General features: G+C 40.8%; 1 protein-coding gene across 5 annotated transcripts in view; it reads left to right on the top strand.

Annotated features, from left to right (window-relative positions):
* spred3 (sprouty related EVH1 domain containing 3) overlaps positions 1–20,596 on the top strand; it is a 35,804-nt gene that overhangs the window by 1,770 nt on the left and 13,438 nt on the right. The window contains exon 1 of one of the 5 annotated variants that reach the window (XM_008119937.2): positions 1,909–1,997. The exons of 1 other annotated variant lie outside the window; for it this stretch is intronic. The gene's annotated coding sequence lies outside the window, so the exon portion shown is untranslated. 3 more of the 5 variants (XM_008119938.3, XM_062962386.1, XM_003226918.4) reach the window with 3 other exon arrangements.

Here is a 20,596-nt window from a genome sequence, read left to right as displayed (position 1 = left end):
TAGACTCATATATTGCTAATTGAACTGGTCTATAATCCAGTTCAATCTGTGAGTTTCTGTGAGTTTTCTGGGCTGTATGGCCATGTTTCAGAAGCATTCTCTCCTGACAAAAGATATACTGTATACAGTATGACCCCAGTTTGTGCAGGGCTTATGTTCCTGGATATAAATTCAATCAATCAACCAGTCAATCAATCATAATCAGTGCTTAGGGGTCAATGAGATTGAGTCATTGATTGATTGAATTTATATCCGGGAATATATCCTCTACTTATACGAGAGGCCATGCTGTATATTTTATGGCACTATTTCTATTTCTAAATACTATTTAGTTCAAGGCGATATGTTCTTGAACTTTAGGTGGTTTGCAAAACCATGAGTAAAAGCAGACTTTATTGTAATGAAAGACTTCCGGCCCTAGAATAGCATAAAATCGCATTGGAGGATCTAGAACAGTGATTACCAACCTGTGGTCCGTAGACCACCAATGGTCCCAAAAACTAAAATATGATCCGCAGCCTCACGGTTACTACATCGTTGCAATGAGAGCAACTGGCCTTGCGAAACCGTCTTATAGTGCCGAGGCAACAGGGATGTTGGTAGGGAAGAAGCTGACTATCCACAAAAAGTGCGACAAAAGCCTCCTGACTGCTGTTTCTCCTCCTCCCTCCCCCTGAGCAGAGCCGTTCCATGTGGTGCCTGGAAGCGGGGACACCTTGGTGTCTTCATTTTTAGACCTTTTCCTGCGGTATTTATTTATTTGTCATATCAGAAGTGAAACCGAGGGTACAATTGTAATGAATTTAGTAACCACAAATTTGAAAACCTAGCACCATACTAAATGTCCCTCGACCAGAATCTGGCCACCTGGAGTGCCCCTGGAGTTGCCGCGAGAAGGTGCTATTTGAGGTGCTGATTCAGAAAATTGCCTTGGATAGACCACATCAGCTCAAGATGATTAAATACAGTTTTCTGTGGCCGAGCAGATGGCGACTACTGGATGGCATACGTTCTGTATCAGAAACTAGAGCGGATGTGGTCTATCCAATGCAGTTTTCTGAATTAGCACCCCAAATAACCAAAACGAACCTAAAGTTGACCAAAACTTGATTCATAACCCTTTTGGTAATAATGTTGGAGAGTGATCCCTGGTCAAAGTGATCCCTGGTTAAGTGGCTCCTGGTTAAAAAAAGGTTGGGAACCACTGATCTAGATAATGCCTAGCGAGGGCCTGTTTTGTCTGACATGCATACCAGTTCCATGAATCTAGGGGTCGTACTGTATTCAAAAGGAACCTACCACTGCTTGGTTATCTCTTAATACCTTTCAGTCACCTGTTTCTATAAACAACAAGAGTGACTAGTTAGAACCAAGATGGATTCCCTCTTCTTGCCCTACCATGTCACACAGACATATTTATCCTGCTCTGCGTTGCCATAATCTGGTAGGTGTGCATGCCAGGCCGCTGATTCACCTGGTGAATCAGTGGTCTGGCATATATATATATATATATATGGTCTATGCATCAAATATCTTTCCCCAACCACATCCTGAATCTTCTTTTTCTCCTGACTTGAACCAGATCTCCATGCAGCATCTAGTAGTTAAGATCTGAAAAGGAAGTGCGCTCAAGCACCCCAATCATAATGGCTTTTGCAAGGAAAAGGGAGCTGCAATTGGATCAGGACCACTTCTGAAACCTCTGAATCCCTTGATAGGCAACTTCCCTTGAAACCAGAAAATGACAAAATCCAATATTCTTGGTCTACATCCATCTGTGGCATCCTTTTCCCTTCCTCCTTTTGATCTCTCTCTCTTTTTTCTCTCCTCCAGATTCTTTCTTCCAGGGCATTAGGACCAGGTGGAAACCTTTTTCTCTCTTTCTTTCTTAGCTTTGGATTCCACCCCCACCCCCCATCCCAGCTTTTTAAAATAAAAAAGCTTCTGGCCCTGCAACATCAGTGTAAGAGACCCAGTCTTTGCATCCTGTTTTTTTGGTTAGTATGAGTTTTGGGCTAAGAAGGGATCCAGAACAGGTGCCAAGTGGGGAGAGGAGGAGGGAGGAAAAGGAGGCGGTGGGAAAAGGTGGGCAGAGGGAAAGTGGGGGCAAAGAGGATACCATGGAGGGGGTGGGGGTTATATGTAGAAAGGATGCTAATTTGTACTAGCTGGCGGAAAATGGCTGCTAGTTTCTCATCCTCTTTATGATAACGGCAAGCTCTCCTATTTCACTTCTATCTGGGGATCTCTCTATCTGTATATGCATATAACATTCTAATTAATTGAGAGGGGGTGCAGTTCTTTCAACGTGCTAATGCGACCCTAACGCGCCAGCTCGATTCACAGTGAGTCATTCTTCTGAGATATATAAATATACATAGGTAGAGCTACAGAAGGAGATTCCCCCCCTTTTTTCCTTCTTGCAAAATGCATCTATAAATCACAAAAGGGGGGGGGTGTTATTATTTCATCCTCCCCCTCTTTGCTTAGTAATGAGAGAGATTGCAGAGGAGAGACCAGAAGGTATCATTTCCCATTCATAAAAATCAGCATGCTTTGAAGACCTGTTTTTCTCGGGTATGGTTTCTATTTTATCTTTGTTGTCATTTGACTGGTATTTTATATATACATATATATAAAAGCACACTTCCCTGTGCTAGCTGTAATTATTTGCCCTTTTAAAAATGGTGCTTGTAGTCCCTGTAGGTGCAATGTTATCAGAATGTATTCTTGTTTCATTGAGGGTTTCTTGAAGGTGGGTTCTTTTTTTTATGAATGAAATTCAATCCCACCCCAAAAAAAAAAAAAGAGGGTGGGGGTCTATTTGTTTGTGAATCAAAGCCATTTGCATTGGGATTCATTCATAAAAAGGCAAGGTCCTGCTGAAAGATTCATAATGGTGAGAGCTATTTTTTTCTAGCCTGTCAATTTTGGATGCTGTTGGGGGGGCTATGGGAGGGGGGGCTTCTTAGATGCATGTGTCATAGTGGATGGAACTGGAATTGATTCAAGAGAATATGTGTGTGTGCGTGTATGTTTTAGTAAGCATATTGAGATCTGCCCAATATATATATATTTCCCCTTTTTATATATATATATATATATATATATATATATATATATATATATATATTCTGAACTCCACCTGGATATCTCGATATATACGTGTTAATCCCCCCCTTCACCTGTTGTTTATTCAAGAAACAGGGACAAAGAACCTAGACTAGGTCATGTGACCCTCCATTCACAAAAATCCAGCCCAGGGTTTCCATTGAGATGGGCTGAAGGAATAGGCAGCTGGGCCGTACATAGAGAGACATACCTTTTTTCAAAGCCCTGTTACATAGCATTGGCAAAAAGGAGAGATAGTGGTTGGAGGAGGAAAAGGGGGGAGTGAGACAGCGAGGGAGAAGGAGGGGAGGGTGGGTGGGTGGGTAGGTGGGTTTGCAGTTTTTCAAGAAGAGACTGTTGACAACCTGCATCATACGTCTTAAAGGGAGGGGGGGAGCAGAGGGGGGTGGAGAGAGATCCTATTTTTTATTTTATTTTTATTCCTTGAGATATTTTATACCACACCAGACCTCACTTCTGCGACAAGGTTTGCCACTGGAAATATGTATTTAAATACGAACTAACTTATATAACCTTTTGTGCATGTTTGGAGACGTCTCTGTGTATATGCATATATGTATTTGATCTTAAAAGGAAAACTAGTTTATGTGTTTTTTTGAAGATAGGATAAATTGGAATTATCCCCTTGTATGATTTGCAGGATATTATGTTAATATGTTTTCCCCCCCTTATGGTTGCAGGGGAGGATAGATGGATTGGACGGGAATTGATCTTGTATCCTTTCTCACTAGAATCCAATTTTTGCCTACGCCAAGGCCAGCGAGAATTGTGTGTGTGTGTTTGCATCAAATTTATTTTATAGTGTGCTATACATCTGAAATTGTTGCTTTGATGGGCAAGGTGTGTGTGGTGGTGGTGGGGTGGGGGTGAGCATAGAAGATCTTAATTTTTCCAACCGCCCCCTTTCATAATATTAATTGTAGCACGGTTCCCCCCCCCCCCCCCACTCTTTATATTTGAGCTTATTCTAGCTGAAGGTCCTTAACAATCAAATGGTGGGTTTGGAACCAGAAACTTTGCACTGAATGTGTTCACCTTTTCCTTCTCTTTTTGGTGATGGGGAGGAACAGTGGGAGAAAAATGTGTTGCACGGACAAAATGGGTGTTTGGCTTTGGTCTTGTGCATTTTTCGTGAAAGGGCAATTTGTTTATTTTATTTGTAAAAATAAAAGCCTTCCCCTCCTTTTTTAAAAAAGATATATTTCCTGCCCCCTCCCTTTCTCGTTTTCTCTGGCTTGCCATCAAAATGGGGAATATGTGTCTCCACTTTGCTTCAACATCTTTGATCTTGTAATACATAATGTCATTTTCCATGGCAACGCGTTGTGATGTCACCTGTATGTTGAAAACGCTGTGAGAGATATATATATATATATATATATATATATATATATATATATATGATATTGAGTGGGGGGTTCTGATGTTTCCACCTTACCTCTTGATCTTGTATGAATTCTGTTTCCCTTTTGGAGACCAATAAATATTAAATACATATCCTATCCTGAGCAATTGGGCGGTTGCAGATTATTGGTGGTCGAACCGAATTTGGGGGGGGGGGGGGTCGTATATGACATAGCCTTTATCCACTGTTCTAGATGTCTTAATTCTCTTTGAACTACCTCTCCAGCCAGGTATATCTCCTTTGAACCGTTGAAATGCTCTGGAAGAGCAAGAATTTAGATCTCTCCCAGATCTTCCTTCTTTTTTCCTCATATTTCCAGTTTTTCCATTTAGAAGTTGGTGGATTTCCATCAGCACAGAATCAAATCAGACAGCAACCTCTTTTGCAGCCTGGAATTTTCTGATCCATCAGTTTGATTTTGAGGGGAAAGTTAAAAGTAATGAGGTTACTAGGAAAGGAGGTTTCTCGAGTCGGCTGTGAATGAAGGGAAGGAATATGGTGGACTAGTTTTTGAGCCAAGGCAGAGGTCAGAGACAAACACGCATCAGGAAAGGGTTTGCGTGGCTGCACAGAGGACCAGTCTACATCGTGGACTGGAAACTGGTTCAAAGCATCTTCCTTTTGTAACAGGGAATCAGAGAACCAGCTTCTTGCTGGGCAGGAGGCATGGGATGTCTCCTACAGTGGATCCCCAATATCTTCCCCAAAAAATAATTCCCAAGAATCTTTGCAAAGAAGCCATGATGGTTTAAATGATACCAAACCGACTTGTGTGTTTGTAGAGACGACCCCACTGCCTGCACTGCTGACTCATTGTGTAACCTTGGCTGGTCCTTCCTTCCCATTTCTTGGGCTGTAACGTTGGGTAATTAATTGAATGGATAAGTAATTAAACAGTTACTTAACTGATTACATAGACCCCCCACCCCGTTTAGTCAGGTGTCGTGTTTTTTTATTGCTGTCTCTCCAGCTATATTCTTAATACACATTTGGCTCATTGCAGTTGCTACCTCTGCAAAAGCATTTCACTATCTATCTATCTAGCTAGCTAGCTAGTTGTGTTTTAAAAAATACAAATTTTGTGGTTCATGGCAGGTGCTACCTTTGCAAAAGCACGTCTCCGCCACACGGGATGAAATGTCTAAGATCATGCGTGCCATCACCATCGTGGGTTCAATCTCAAATCGTGTTTGTTTTATTTCAATGCAGAATTATGCACAGAATGGATTCAAACTAAAATGAGTTGGCAGATGAATCACGTAAGATGTATTTGATCAGGCCTGGATTATTATTCTTTCTTTACTCATCTGTGAAATGGGCATAGAGAGGACGAAACCATAGCCCATGAGACTCAGGATGAAATTTATTTATTTATTTACAGCATTTATATTCAGGATGAAATTTATTTATTTATTTACAGCATTTATATTATATTTAAATTGGAAATCATTTCCAATTTCCAGAAACCTTCCTCTTAAAATGGCTTACTGCTTTCTGGTTTCAAGGCTCGCATATCCAGAGCATAGTCCTCGAATGCCCCGTTCTTTGAACCAGGAGCATTTTTTGCTTTTTCCACCATTAAGAAAGTAATAAAATGTTAATGCGAGTTGTCAACATGAAGGAAAAGCTCACAACAGACCTCACTACCTCTAAGGATGCCTGCCATAGAAGTGGGCAAAATATCAGGAGAGAATGCTTCTGGAACATGGTCATACAGCCCGGAAAACTCAAGGCAACCCAGAAAAGCTTGTTTTAAAGCTCCAAGAGCAATGTGAAACCCTGGAGCCAAATCCTTTTGGGATTTCAGTCTGGCCCTTTCTGTCCTTTTGTGACTTCTCATCAACTTTATGAAATTATCTCCTAAGACTTTAAGAGGAAGAGCTAATTATACACACACACACACACACACACACACACACACACACACACTGTGTATGTATGTATGTTTGGGGTTCTTCTTTCCCTTTGGCCCAAACCACTACTGCAATGGGTTGCTGTGAGTTTCCCAGGCTGTATGGCCATGTTCCCGAAGCATTCTCTCATAACATTTTGCCCACATCTATGGCAGGCATACTCAGAGGTTTGTGAGGTCTGTTGGAAACTGGGAAGTGGGATTTATGTATCTGTGGAATGTCCAGGATGGGAGAAAGAACTCTTGCCTGTTCGAGGCAAGTGTGAATGTTGCCATTGGCCACCTTGATTAGCACTGCATTGACTTGCAGTTTCAAAGCCTGGCTGCTTCCTGCCTGGGGGAATCCTTTGTTGGGAGGTGTTAGCTGGCCCTGATTGTTTCCTGTCTGGAATCAACACCTCCCAACAAAGGATTCTCCCAGGCAGGAAGCAGCCAGGCTTTGAAACTGCAAGGCTCTTCAATGCTATTCAACCTGACCAATGGCAACATTCCCCCTTGCCTCAAACAGACAAGGGTTCTTTCTCCCACTGTAGACATTATTCCACAGATAGATAGATAGATAGATAGATAGATAGATAGATAGATAGATAGATAGACAGACAGACAGACAGACAGACAGACAGACAGACAGACAGACCTCGGTTGCCTAGTTTTCAACAGACCTCACAACCTCTGAGGCTGCCTGCCTTAGATGTGGGCGAAACATCATAACAGCATGCTTCTAGAACATGGCCAGACAGCCTGGAAAACTCACAGCAACCTGGTGATTCCAGCCATGAAAGCTTTCAGCAACACATTATTGCTAGAATGTGTTTCAAGAACCCTAAAACTTCTGTGGTGCAGGCTGGTTAGCAGCCGGCTGCAACAAATCACTCTGACCAAGAGGTCATGAGTTCGAGGCCAACCCGTACCTGCGTCTGTCTCTGTCTCTGTTCTATGTTATGGCATTGAATGTTTGCCTTATATGTGTAATGTGATCCACCTGAGTCTCCTTCGGGGTGAGAAGGGCGGAATATAAATACTGTAAATAAATACATAAATAATAACACTTGATCGGGTCCCTCAGATTGAAAGGAATCTGGCATTCTGGCCTCAGGGGATGATAGCAACTGTAGTCCAATACAACTTGGGGCCAGTTTGGCAGGGTAATCCTTTCCTAAGCCAAGTACAGTAGAGTCTCACTTATCCAACATAAACGGGCCGGCAGAACGTTGGATAAGCGAATATGTTGGATAATAAGGAGAGATGAAGGAGAAACCTATTAAACATCAAATTAGGTTATGATTTTACAAATTAAGCACCAAAACATCATGTTATACAACAAATTTGACAGAAAAAGTAGTTCAATATGCAGCAATGCTACGTAGTAATTACTGTATTTATGAATTTAGCACCCAAAAATCACGATATATTGAAAAAATTGACTACAAAAATGGCTTTGATAATCCAGAGGCTTGGATAAGCGAGGCTTGGATAAGTGAGACTCTACTGTACATGTTGATTTTCCCTCATCCGAAATCCTAAGGATCCTTTCAGGATTTTTCCGAGTATCAGAATGCTTTGCATAGGTACATATTAAAAATCTAACAACACACACACTGTAATGTATCTAAGTCCCATTTGCACAATCAGAAAGGAAAGGCATCATATCCTCTCAACCAGCCCGGTGTATGGATTATTTTGGATTTCCCGATAAGATGTTTGTTTGATGCATGCAGGCCCATGGCCCCTGTAATTTAGTCCACCATTTTGGCCTCTGTAGCAAAAGCCAAAGGCTTCGGTTTCCTTCTTTGTTGTTATTATTCGGATCTGGTTTCCATTGGAGGACAGTAAAAGATCTCCTTTAGGCCACTGATACTTAAAATGATGGTTCCTAAGAAAGAAAGACACAATGGTAGTCAAGAGACACAAATATAATAATAATTATTATTATTTATAGCCCGCCACCATCTCCCCATGGGGACTCGGGGCAGCTTACATGGGGCAGGGGCCCGAACAACATAATGGAACAAAATAACTAACAGCAAAAAAACAATTCACAGTATAAAAGATAAAAACAGAATACAATATGAAACAAGAATATTATAACAGTTAAAAACCAGTCAACTAAAACAGCAATGCAAGAATAAAATGTTGAATTAAAATACATAGATGGTAAGGACATAATACAGGATAGATTATTATTATTATAATTATAATTATTATTATTAAGCCAAAGAGACAATATTGTTCGTAAACACCTCCATGTTCATGTGGCTACTGGCATGACGGCATGGAGCGCTGTTACCTTCCCACAGAAGCAGTACCTATTGATCTACCCACATTTGCATGTTTTGAACTGCTAGGTTGGCAGAAGCTGGGGCTAACAGCGGGAGCTCACCCTGCTCCCCATATTCAAACTGCTAACTTTTCGGTCACCAAGTTTAGCAGCTCGGTGGTTTAACCTGCTACGCTACCAGGGGCACACATAACAATAATAATCATCATCATCACCTTATATAAGAAATCCCATCTGTGAGCAGTATAGGGACCGTGGCAGAGATGATGGGAAATGGCCCCTCACAGGCTCCTTGCCTTTAGAGTGCGAAGGAAAGCTCAAAGATGGCACAAAACATATTCTAATGTTCCCGTAGCCCTATAATTTTTTAAAAAATTGGCCACTATAAATAGCAGGGGACAATGAAAAAATGGAAACCCTAAGGGATTGGGGGGGGGGGGGTTGTCCCTCCAAAAGGGTTTCGTGTGTTTAGCTTAATAACAATCCCGTCTTTTTCCCCTCAGAAATGGCCGCACTGTGAGGGAGCCGAGTGTCTCAAATGAGATCCTCGCCAAACCATTACTGTGCTTCTTTTTTCTCCTGAAGGAGCCAAGATACTTAAAATCTGTTGCTGAGGCATGATTCCTTGTTAGGTTTTTGGTATTTTCAGTCACCGTTTCCCCTCACAATTGTTCTCACATTCCTCTGTATGAACAGCCTTTATAAGAATGGGTTTAGGGGCCATTTTTGCCCCCCTCAGAATCAACTTGCGTCTTCCCTGAAATGGGTTGAGGGCGAGCGATGGTGGCTGAGGCCTAGCAAAACATTCCTGAAACAGACATTTTGAACCTTCATCCTCAGCCGAATCTGTCAAAACGTCTTCATATTGATATTTTTATATCTAGAGTTGCATACAGTGAACCGACTTCTTTTATGCCGTTGTTGGGAATTAATAGTTCAATGCAATGTCCTTGATATCTTCTTTCATTCACAGAAACCTCACCCTTGCTCCTTTGGCACTGCTCTATATAGATATAGATATACAGTAGAGTCTCACTTATCCAAGCCTCGCTTATCCAAGCCTCTGGATTATCCAATGCATTTTTGTAGTCAATGTTTTCAATATATCGTGATATTTTGGTGCTAAATTCGTAAATCCGGTAATTACAACATAACATTACTGCGTATTGAACTACTTTTTCTGACAAATTTGTTGTATAACATGATATTTTGGTGCTTAATTTGTAAAATCATAACCTAATTTGATGTTTAATAGACTTTTCCTTAATCCCTCCTTATTATCGAAGATATTCAATTATCCAAGCTTCTGCTGGCCCGTTTAGCTTGGATAATTGAGACTCTACTTTAAATATCTATCTATCTATCTATTAGCTTTTGCTCAGGTTATTTGAAAAAGGCATTTTTCAATTTTACAAAATGCATAAGCTTGTGGGTGAACTACAACTCACATCAAGCCAGGTTAACCCCCTGAAACTCCATCAGTGGTTAAAGTTTGTCATGTTGGGCAAGTTTACTCTAGTTATTAAACTACAACTCCCACCATGATGAGTCAGTCCCCCTGAATTTACTCCAGTAGGTTCAGTTGGTCATGGGGATTCTGTGTGCCAAGTTTGGTCCAGATCCATGATTGGTGATGGTCACAGTGTCTCTGGTTTTCAGTGAACTACAACTCCCAGAAATGAAGGTGAGTTCCCCCCAGACCCCTCCAGTCTATTCAGTTGGTCGTGGTAGTTCTGTGTGCCAAGTTTGATCCAGGTCCACTGTGAGTGGGGTTCACAGTTTCTCTGTTTGTAAGTGAACTACAATTCCCAGAAATCGAGGTCTATCACTCCCAAATCTGGGCATATCAGTCATGCGTGCATCGTTGTTGGAGTTCATGGTGCTCTCTGGATGTAGGTGAACTACAACTCTCCCAAATCAAGGTGAATTCCCCTCAAAGCCCTCCAGTATTTTTTGCTTGTCATGGGGATTCTGTGTGCGAAGTTAGGTGCAGGTCCATCTTTGGTGGGGTTCAGCGTGCTTTTTGATTGCAGGTGAACTATACATCCCAGTACCGACAACTCCCAAATGTCAAGGACAGTTCCCCCCAAAACCCACCAGTATTCAAATTTGGGCGTATCGGATATACGTGCCAAGTTTGGCCTATATCCATTCTTCTTTGGGTTCACACTGCTCTCTGGATGTGAGCTACAACTCCTATAAATCAAGGTCAGTTGCCCCCAAACCTCTCGAGTATTTTTCGTTGGTCATGGGGGTTCTGTGTGCCAAATTTGGTCCAGGTCCATTGCTGGTTGGGGCCACAGTGCTCTGTCTTGATGCAGGGTGAACTACAACTTCCATCATGTTGAGGCAGCCCCCCAATCCCCTCCAGTATGTTCAGTTGCTGATCAATTCTTCTCTGTTTGCTGTGCACTATAGAAAAGAGTAGGAAAGGGTTATGGGAGAGGCAGTGGGTGGGATCATGCAAATTCCACACCAATGGAGAGGCAAGAAACACTGGGATGTCTGTGGTGGAGGAAACACATAAAATCTAGGATGAAATTGTCCTCATATGAAAGCCTTCACTTGGGTGGTGGGCAGTCTTATGTTTGTGGAGGACATTGGCAGGGCTCTTGGACGTGTTCACGGCACTCACTATAACCTGCAATGTCATTGGAAGGAGGGCCATTGGTATCTCCTGCTTAGTGGCAGCTATAGCTATTTGTGGAAGTGGGAGCCTGTCTATGTAAGTGAACACTCCAGCAACATATGCACATACATATTTTCACTTTTATTATGTTTATATATGTATACTAGCTGTGCCCGGCCATGCATTGCTGTGGCGAAGTATGGTGGTATGGGAAATAAAATACTGAAGAATTGGTGGTAGTTAAGGTAAAGGTGTGGAGTCCGGATAATCCAGTTAAAGCAGATAATATAAGATTATAAATGGGTTATATAGCTGTGTGGAAGGGCCTTGAGTCTACACTGCCATCTAATCCAGTTAAAATCTGATAATTTGTATTTTATAGGCAGTGTAGAAGAGACCTAAGTGAGGCCTAACTCTGCCTGTCCCCTGGGTAAGTGGGTTGCTAGGAGACCAAATGGGCAGAGCTTAGCCTTCTAACTGGCAGCAATTGGATAAAAACAATTATTCCTCTCCCCCTAATTAGGACTTTATTTTTCTTTTCTTTTTGTTGTATCAACCTAGAGGCGTGGATGATGGGTTGTGTTGTCAATTTTTGAGGTTGTGGGGTGTTTAGTTTTGTTGTTTTGGCGGTTGCCAGAATTCCATCACTCTTTTATATATATAGAAGATATGTGTGTGTGTCTGTGTATATATATATGCCATGAGGACTAGAGCCTTCCTTTTCTCTATTTTTTAAATTGACCTGAGTGAGAAAACATCAAATGTCTTAGCTCTCAGGTGAGAGCTAAGACATTTGATGTTTTCTCACTCAGGTTACTGCATTGTGTTTTCAAAGCCGTGTTCAATGCTTCCTTGTAAAATTGTGAGTAAGACGAATTCCTCCTGCCCTGCTTCTTTTTTTTTAAAAAAAAAAGCCTTTCATACGTTTTTTTGCCCCCTTCCTGGTGTTATATTGACGCAATAGGAAGGCTCAAAGTTGCCTTTTTTTCTTGCGACTCTTTTAGCGTTCTCTTTCCTAATGCATTGTCCCTTTGTATCGCCATACCTCATGCTTTACGAATGCTACGTGTATCTCTCTCTGTGTGTTTAACATGTTTACCATTCATGCCGTCCTCTTCCAGCAACCTGAGCTATTCCTTTCGTTGTTCTTAGTTATTTTTTTTTCTTCTGAAATCATGACCAAAAATATATATCTTTTAAAAATGCAAACATGTGCAATTTGGTATATACGTGAATGTACAAAAATCGGGAAGCGAGAACAGGAGTAGGAAAGTGTCAACATCGGATCAATGGAATAAGCAGTAACCTTCTGGATCAGGCAAGGGCAAACTTCGGCCCTCCCTCCAAGTGTTTTGGACTTCAACTCCCACCATTCCTAACAGCCTCAGGCCCCTTCCTTTTCCCCCTCAGCCGCATAAGCGGCTGAGGGGGGAAAAGGAAAGGGCCTGAGGCTGTTAGGAATGGTGGGAGTTGAAGTCCAAAACACCTGGAGGGAGGGCCGAAGTTTGCCCATGCCTGAGCTAAACACACATTTACACTTCTAGTCAATTAACACATTAAAGCCCTTGCGACAGGGACAGTCAGTAAACTGGGGACCAAACATTATGGATAAGAAAGGTTCTTCCATTCTAAAGCTTTGTTTTAGGAAAAAAAATAGGAATGGTTTTTGAATGACGACTGATTATTTTTGTTTCCTCGACCGCAAGGTCTCTCGATCACATGGGACGTCGAGGTGAGGATAAGATGCAACCATATCGATTAAAACCCAGCTGATTATTTGGTGGCTGGTCTAAGTTGTTGGTTGTTGTTATTTTTTAAAATCAAACCTGTGAATAATCCACAAATGATGACGACGCATGATGATTTCTCAGTGTGGACTGTACAACCTTGGCAGCCCTGTTGAGAACAAATTGTACCGTTGTCGATTGGGGCTGAAGCGCTTGTCGAAACTCTCTGGTTTTGTGTTCAGGATTTTGCACAGGATTTGCACCGGGAATTAGCTGGCCGTCTAAATCCTGCAGCACGAGCAATCCTACGTTGTAAAATGGCCCTTTCTCCTATAACGGAGGGTCGGCTTATACTGCTCCTTGGATTTGCATCGTTGTGGTTGACTCCTTTGTGGACAATTAATTACCAATAAACATCAGGCAAGAGTTTGTTTGTACATGATGAGATCTCTGTCCTGAAAATATAATGATGGTGTGATGATGATGTTTATTACTACAGTAGAGTCTCACTTATCCAACATAAACAGGCTGGCAGAATGTTAGATAAGCGAATATGTTGGATAATATGTTGGCATTAAGGAAAAGCCTATTAAGCATCAAATTAGGTTATGATTTTACAAATGAAGCACCAAAACATAAGGTTATACAACAAATTTGTCAGAAAAAGTAGTTCAATACGCAGTAATGCTATGTAGTAATTACTGTATTTATGAATTTAGCACCAAAATATCACGATATATTGAAAACATTGACTACAAAAATGTGTTGGATAATCCAGAACGTTGGATAAGTGAGTGTTGGATAAGTGAGACTCTACTGTAATATTTATTCTTCTCTCCACAAAGGAGACTCAAAGCAGCTTATGTCAAAAACCTTTTGATACAATTTAAAATCCCAAAATATACAAACATTAAAATAGAGTTATCAAAGGCTTTCATAACCGGAATCACTAGGTTGCTGTGAGTTTTTCGGCCTGTGTGGCCATGTTTCAGAAGCATTCTCTCCTGATGTTTCACCCACGTCTATGACAGGCATCCTCAGAGGTTGTGAAGTCCGTTGGAAACTAAGCAAGTGGAGTTTATATATCTGTGGAATGATGTCCAGGATGGTAGAAAGAACTCTTGTCTGTTTGAGGCAAGTGGGAATGTTGCAATTGGCCACCTTGATTAGCATTGAATAGCCTGGCAGCTTCTGCAGCTTCCTGGCAGAAATTAACAGTCAAAATCCTTAAAACTGATGAAAAATGATTTCAGAGCTAATATCACAACTAAAATCTGTTTTACATATAAAAGAATATCAATTTGCATTTTTTCAACTTCTTCAGATGTTCCGACTGCAGCTGCCATTATCCCCCAGTCGCATTGCATTGTAGGATCATGGGAGTTATAGCCAAAACATCTGGAGAGGACTAGATTGAGCTAAACTTAGGCAAATACTAAGGTTTAGCTAGAAGTGCTGGGCAAACTAATCCCATTATACAATGTGTTTGAAAAAGAACTCCCTAGTTTTAAATATAAACACATTAAAACTAGGGAGGTCTTTTTCAAACACCCTGTTTTATTCTAACAATTCTGTATTTTGGGACTTGTGTTTGACGATATCACTTTGGAGGTTCAGTGAATTCACATTACAAGGAAAGATATTCCACCGACACATTAGGAAGAGTGTCTTCAGCAGAAGAGTTCAACATTGGAATATACTGCCTTGAAACACAATGAACTCTTCCAATTTAAAGATTTTTAAGCAGAGGTCAGGTCGCCATTTTTCAGGAAAGTTTTAGCTATATATTCCCGAGAGTAGGACTAGATAGCCCTTGGGGTCCCTGTAATGGCGTGAGTCTGTGAAACAGAAAGATCTGAGAAATTTCTATATTGCACAAGATCAGTTTTTAACACAGTGATATTTCTTCCCAACTAGAGCTGAGAAAAGTTACCTTTGGACCACAGTTCCCATAATCCCCCCGCTAACGTAGTCACTGTTGTCCAGTCTAACGTCTTTTCCTGAATTCTGGCACAGGGCTGTCTCTAGAGCCTGCTTAGGGCCCTTCTACACAGCCATATAACCCAGAATATCAAGGCAGAAAATCTTACAATATCTGCTTTGATCTGGAATATGTGGCAGTATGGACTCAGATAACCCAGTTCAAAGCAGATATTGTGAGATTCCCTTTCTTAATATTCTGGGTTATATAACTGTGTGGAAGGGCCCATCATCTGTTATACTGAGAAATGTTTTGCTTTCTTTATTCCATGGGATCTGACACACAGCAAAAAGAAAGAATGTCAAAAAGTAACTTTTCCAAGCATTTCCCCAAACATTACCTAGTCAAAATGTTCCTGGGAAGCTCATTAACCATAGGCTCGCATCAGATTCTTTGCCTCAGTCTAAATTTGTGTTGCCATTTTTTGTTTTTGTTTTTAAAGTTGCTTACTAATCCTTCTGAGCTTTTGATACAGATGTGACGTGCCCAGATGCAGAGGTGCAACTTTGCAACTTTAGGAGGGAATGAGAACATTACCCCCAGAATAAGATTATTACTCTCCCAAATGAATTTTCTGTTTGGTCCTCAAATGTCTAGTATTGCTTCAACTGGGATACTGATTCATACCTAGAACTCTTTATAATAATAATAATAATAATAATAATAATAATAATAATAATAATAATAATAATAATAATAATAATAATAATAATTATTATTATTATTATTTCCAAACTTAAAGTAAGCATTTAAACATATAGTTTAAACATTCAAATAAAAGGTAAAGGCAGAGTTACCAAAGGGATGCACACACAGCAAATAGAAGAGTTCTTAATGTGAATTCATTCAACTTCCTTGCAATGCCAGACATTTGGGGGAAGAAAAAAAATTCATCGAAGGAAGCCACAATTGTGTTGTCGAAGGCTTTCATGGCTGGAATCAATGGGTTGCTGTGAATTTTCTGGGCTGTATGGCCATGTTCCAGAAGCATTCTCATCTGGTGTTTCGCCCACATCTATGGCACGTGGGCGAAACGTCAGGAGAGAATGTTTCTGGAACATAGCCATAGAGCCCGGAAAACTCACAGCAACCCCAAACCCACAATTTTTATTGGAGAGCAGCAGTGTCCTCATTTTGCCCTCTGCAGAGTTTTCTTCTTTCCAATGTTAGGTTTTTGACTGCAAAATTGTATCGATTTGAAGTGATATCTTGGTGATGGTGTCAGACGTTGTTACCATTTTTGTGTTGTTTTTCTCCCTTTGCATTGTTGAGTTTTCTGTTGTATAACATAGATACAGTGGTTTAACATAAGTCGGCTGTGGTTTACTGGCTGCAGGTCACTTTCACACAATTCAGTAATATTTTGGTGTCGCTTTTGCCTGCCTACATTTAAAAGAAAGCATCACTTGAAAAGGCATTTGAACTCTCTGGCAGAGAAATTTGGGTACCTTCCCAAACTATAAATCCCAGGATTCCACAGGCTGGAGTCATAGGCTGTTAAAGTGGCATTGAAGTGTAGTGATTGTATGTGTGAAAAGATGCTAATTTGGAGGAGTGTAGCTTTCTCTTTATTTAATAACTGCAGCATCATGATCCCATTTGGACATTTTCATCTGTGAAAGTTTGGAGGATATGTAAGATATAAAATACTGCTGTTTTCCTCGGTAGTCTTCAAAATGGCAGATTCTGAGTCACTTATGGTAACCATTTTGAGAAGGGATGCCATAGGAAAATAGAGGTGTTAGGGCATGTTAGAAGACTGTGTTGGTGAGATGCCTTGCATAGTTTTATGCATTTTCTATGTGTTTTTTCAGAGGAAAATTGCCTGAAAGTCACACTGGAGTTCTTTTTAATGGAGAGGGCTTGGGAAGATCTCTTCAGGGGCCACAAAATTGAGATCTATGGTCTGCATGCAGCCCATACTCTGTCCATTCCTGCTATACATTCATACATAGGCTAGGATACAGAGATCTTCTTACACACCACTCTAAAATCTAGAACTTTGATATCTTTTTCCAGTCCTGCATTTATACCCGCCTGCCTCTCTCAATTAGGCCAGAAAACTACTGCGTAATCCTCTGCATTCCCACTTTCTTTGCCAATTTTAAAATGTCCTGGTCCCTCCCTCCCCTGTTCCCCCTTTGTCTTCCAGTCACTTCAGTTGCTGCAAACTGAGTTCAAAGTGTTAAAGTAGTTTGCACACTCAGTTAACTGAGTAAGAGGGAAAGGAGAAGAATGGCTTGAATATTACTGTTCCCAGTAGATTCAGGGAACAGCAAGCTTCTTCTGTGCTTTTCCTCCTTAATAACCCTTGCCACCTTGACTATTCTCATGTAGCTTGGCCACACATGCCCCAGGGTTTTCTGTCTAATGGTGGAGGGAAGGCAAGATGCGGGAGAAATTGTACCATGATGGGCCTCGATCCTATCTTTGACAGACTCATATCAGTGTTGGCACATTGGTGCAGCTACACCAGAATTGGGAAATGTTGTCTTTTGCGATGACGGCTCCTTGTTTCCTGGGGCAGGATGCTAGGAGGTTCTCAGAGTGATAATCCAAAAATGTCACATTTCCATTATCTGAACTAGGAGAATTATACTCTGGTCCAGATACTTTCGTCCCCCTGCACGCATGGGTTTTGTTTCCACAGAGTCAACAAAACATGGCTTGACTTCTGTTTTAAAGATCCAAAAAGCAAACCTTGATTTTGCCGTGTGCTGAGCATGACGCTGATGTGTAGGCATAGCTTGCTGTAGCCTCCCGCCATTTCACAGATCCTCAGGCTCTCTCCGGCACTCTGTTGAGTTGTTCGCCATTTTATATAAGGGAGGCCATTTTACTGTGCCACTGTAATGAGTATTGCGCATGTATGGATTTTGGTATCCAGAAGTGTCCTGGAGCCAAATCTCATCAGATGCCTAGAGTCCCCTGTACTTTTATAAAGCTTGATGTGGTTTTAGACAGTCGTGTGTATTACTTCAATTGTAAAGCATATACATCTAAGACTTACCTTTTCTCTATGATTTATATTGAGATCTACATTCATGCTATGTCCAGGCAGATTGACAAATCTGTTTGTCTATGCTCAGTTAAGGAAAGGAAGAAATAATCTAAGGATATATAGTGTCAAGTTTAAAACTTATTACAGCATTTGTGTCAGAACACTTCTGTGTCTACAAGGAACAAAATGGGAGTTTGCTATTGTTGCCCAGATGATGTGGAGTGGAAAACAAGCACCATTTTGTTGCAGGAGAGGCGAGTGCATTTTCAGAATAGAAAAGTTGCTGTAAAGATCTGTGAACCTTTGTGTGCTCTCCAGTTTTAAACTATTAGATTTAAAAACAAAATGTGGAAAGATCTGTTTTTAAAAAAAAAATGAAAGAGGGATGTTTGCTGTTTAGGTCAGCCTTTGGCTTGCTTATGATAATCCAGGTGCCGATGCTCCATTGTCTGCGTCTCCATCAAATGGTTCGTGGCAAAACCTCAGACTTTGCCCTTTAGTCGAAACCTTGTTGAACCACTGCCTCTGTATTTCTTTATGTTGCTACTCGCATGCTACAGTAGAGTCTCACTTATCCAAGACTCGCTTATCCAACGTTCTAGATTATCCAACACATTTTTGTAGTCAATGTTTTCAATATAACGTGATATTTTGGTGCTAAATTCGTAAATACAGTAATTACTACATAACATTACTGCGTATTGAACTACTTTTTATGTCAAATTTGTTGTAGAACATGATGTTTTGGTGCTGAATTTGTAAAATCATAACCTAATTTGATGTTTAATAGGCTTTTCCTTAATGCCTCCTTATTATCCAACATATCCGCTTATCCAACATTCTGCCGGCCCGTTTATGTTGGATAAGTGAGACTCTACTGTACTTGCATATACTCTGACTGTCTCAATGTAACAGTCCAGCTTAATCCCTTGTTCCACTTCTTCAACTGCTTTTACAGTGTTCCAGTTTCTCTCCCTTCCTCCCACTTTCTTCCCTCTCTCCTCAGTTTCCTTCCACTGCTGCAAATAGAGTTCAATATTCAGAAACAGTTTTGGTTAACTCAGTAGAGGGAAGAGGAGGGGGTAGAATCTTGCTTTTCACAGTAAGATGCAGCAAAAGCTGCTGCAGTTTCTCCTCACATGTGTGTTCTTCCTTATTTGAAACATTTACTGGCACTTCCTTGACCACAATTCAGTGTTGCGAGGCCACATGTGCCTGAGATTTCACCTGTGAAATGTTGAAGGATGTGCCTGGCATAGTCATGGCTTACTGTCATATTGACAGATAGATGTCTTTAGCCGGGCCATCAATACCACATACGTAGTCTCCTTGTTGCTCTTTCTAGGATATCAGAACTAGCATCTTCTGCCTCCCTTTTATTCACATAACCCCCTCCTCTGCCCCAGTGGTTTAATGATTAACGTTTCAAGCTAGATTCTGAAAATCATCTGCTTGCTATCAAAGTCAGCTAGACCAGGAGTTTACATAACACGTACGAAGCAAGGCTTTGCTGTGTTTTGGCATAACAGACAAAGGAGAGTGGCAGAAGTAGTGTAAAGTCTGCTGCATTTTGGCTCTATGTACCATTTGACTGATGGAGCAATGGCTTTAGATGTAGATTGTCCCAGGTTCATTTATTGGCATTTCTATCTTTTGTTTTTGGGGATGGTGTGAAACGTATCTGTTGGATTATTTCTCCAACTAGAACAAAACAACTGTCTGCATTACTGCTCAAGAGATAATATTCCTAGCCATACTTTTCATACGCTCTATGTGAATGGCTTAAGAAAATAACATAACAATATTTAATGCTTTTGTATGTTTTCAAGTCACCTGTTGACTTATGGCAACCCCATGAATTTCATAGGGTTTTTTTATGCAAAGAATACTCAGAGGGTTTTTTTTTGTGTCAGTTCCTTTCTCTAAAATATAGTTTACAGCACCTGGTGTTCATTGGCATTCATTGGTGGTAATGGGTACAGTTAGTTTCTGCCCGTTGACTATCTGGAGGCCTGGTATTGACGGTCAAGTTGCTGTTTATTTCCATATCATCTCCAGTTGATACTTAAATTTCCTAAAATTTCTGATATTATCAGAAATTTATGTCTTAATTGAGCAAGAAGGATTGGGCTCTGGCTTGCTCGAATTGCAGGGCTAAAAATGAATTCACACCTGGAGATTTTATGCTGCTATTGCATTTTCTAATTGATTTATGGATGCACACATACATTTTATTTCTGTGGACACCACTCTTAAAATAACGCATGAATGTGTACAAAAAGGGGTTATACTTTTAATCCTTTAACTATTGTGTCCACCAACTGTTTTAATTTGGCAGGGACAATCCTGATTAATCCTCTATCATCCCAATTTTTCACCTGTTAAAATGTTCTGGTTTCTCTCACCTCTTCTTCTACTTTGCTCATTTACTATAATTGCTCCAAATGAGTTCAGGAGAGGAAGGAATGGAAAAGTGTCCTTTCCAGCAGGCTCAAACAAAAGCTAAGTGCTGCAGTCTTTCATAGCTGGTG

This window comes from Anolis carolinensis, unplaced genomic scaffold (assembly GCF_035594765.1).
Source record: "Anolis carolinensis isolate JA03-04 unplaced genomic scaffold, rAnoCar3.1.pri scaffold_10, whole genome shotgun sequence".
In the NCBI taxonomy this organism is placed as follows: Eukaryota; Metazoa; Chordata; class Lepidosauria; order Squamata; family Dactyloidae; genus Anolis; species Anolis carolinensis.
The sequence above is the reverse complement of the archived record's forward strand: the minus strand, read 5'-3'. Positions and strand labels throughout refer to the sequence as shown.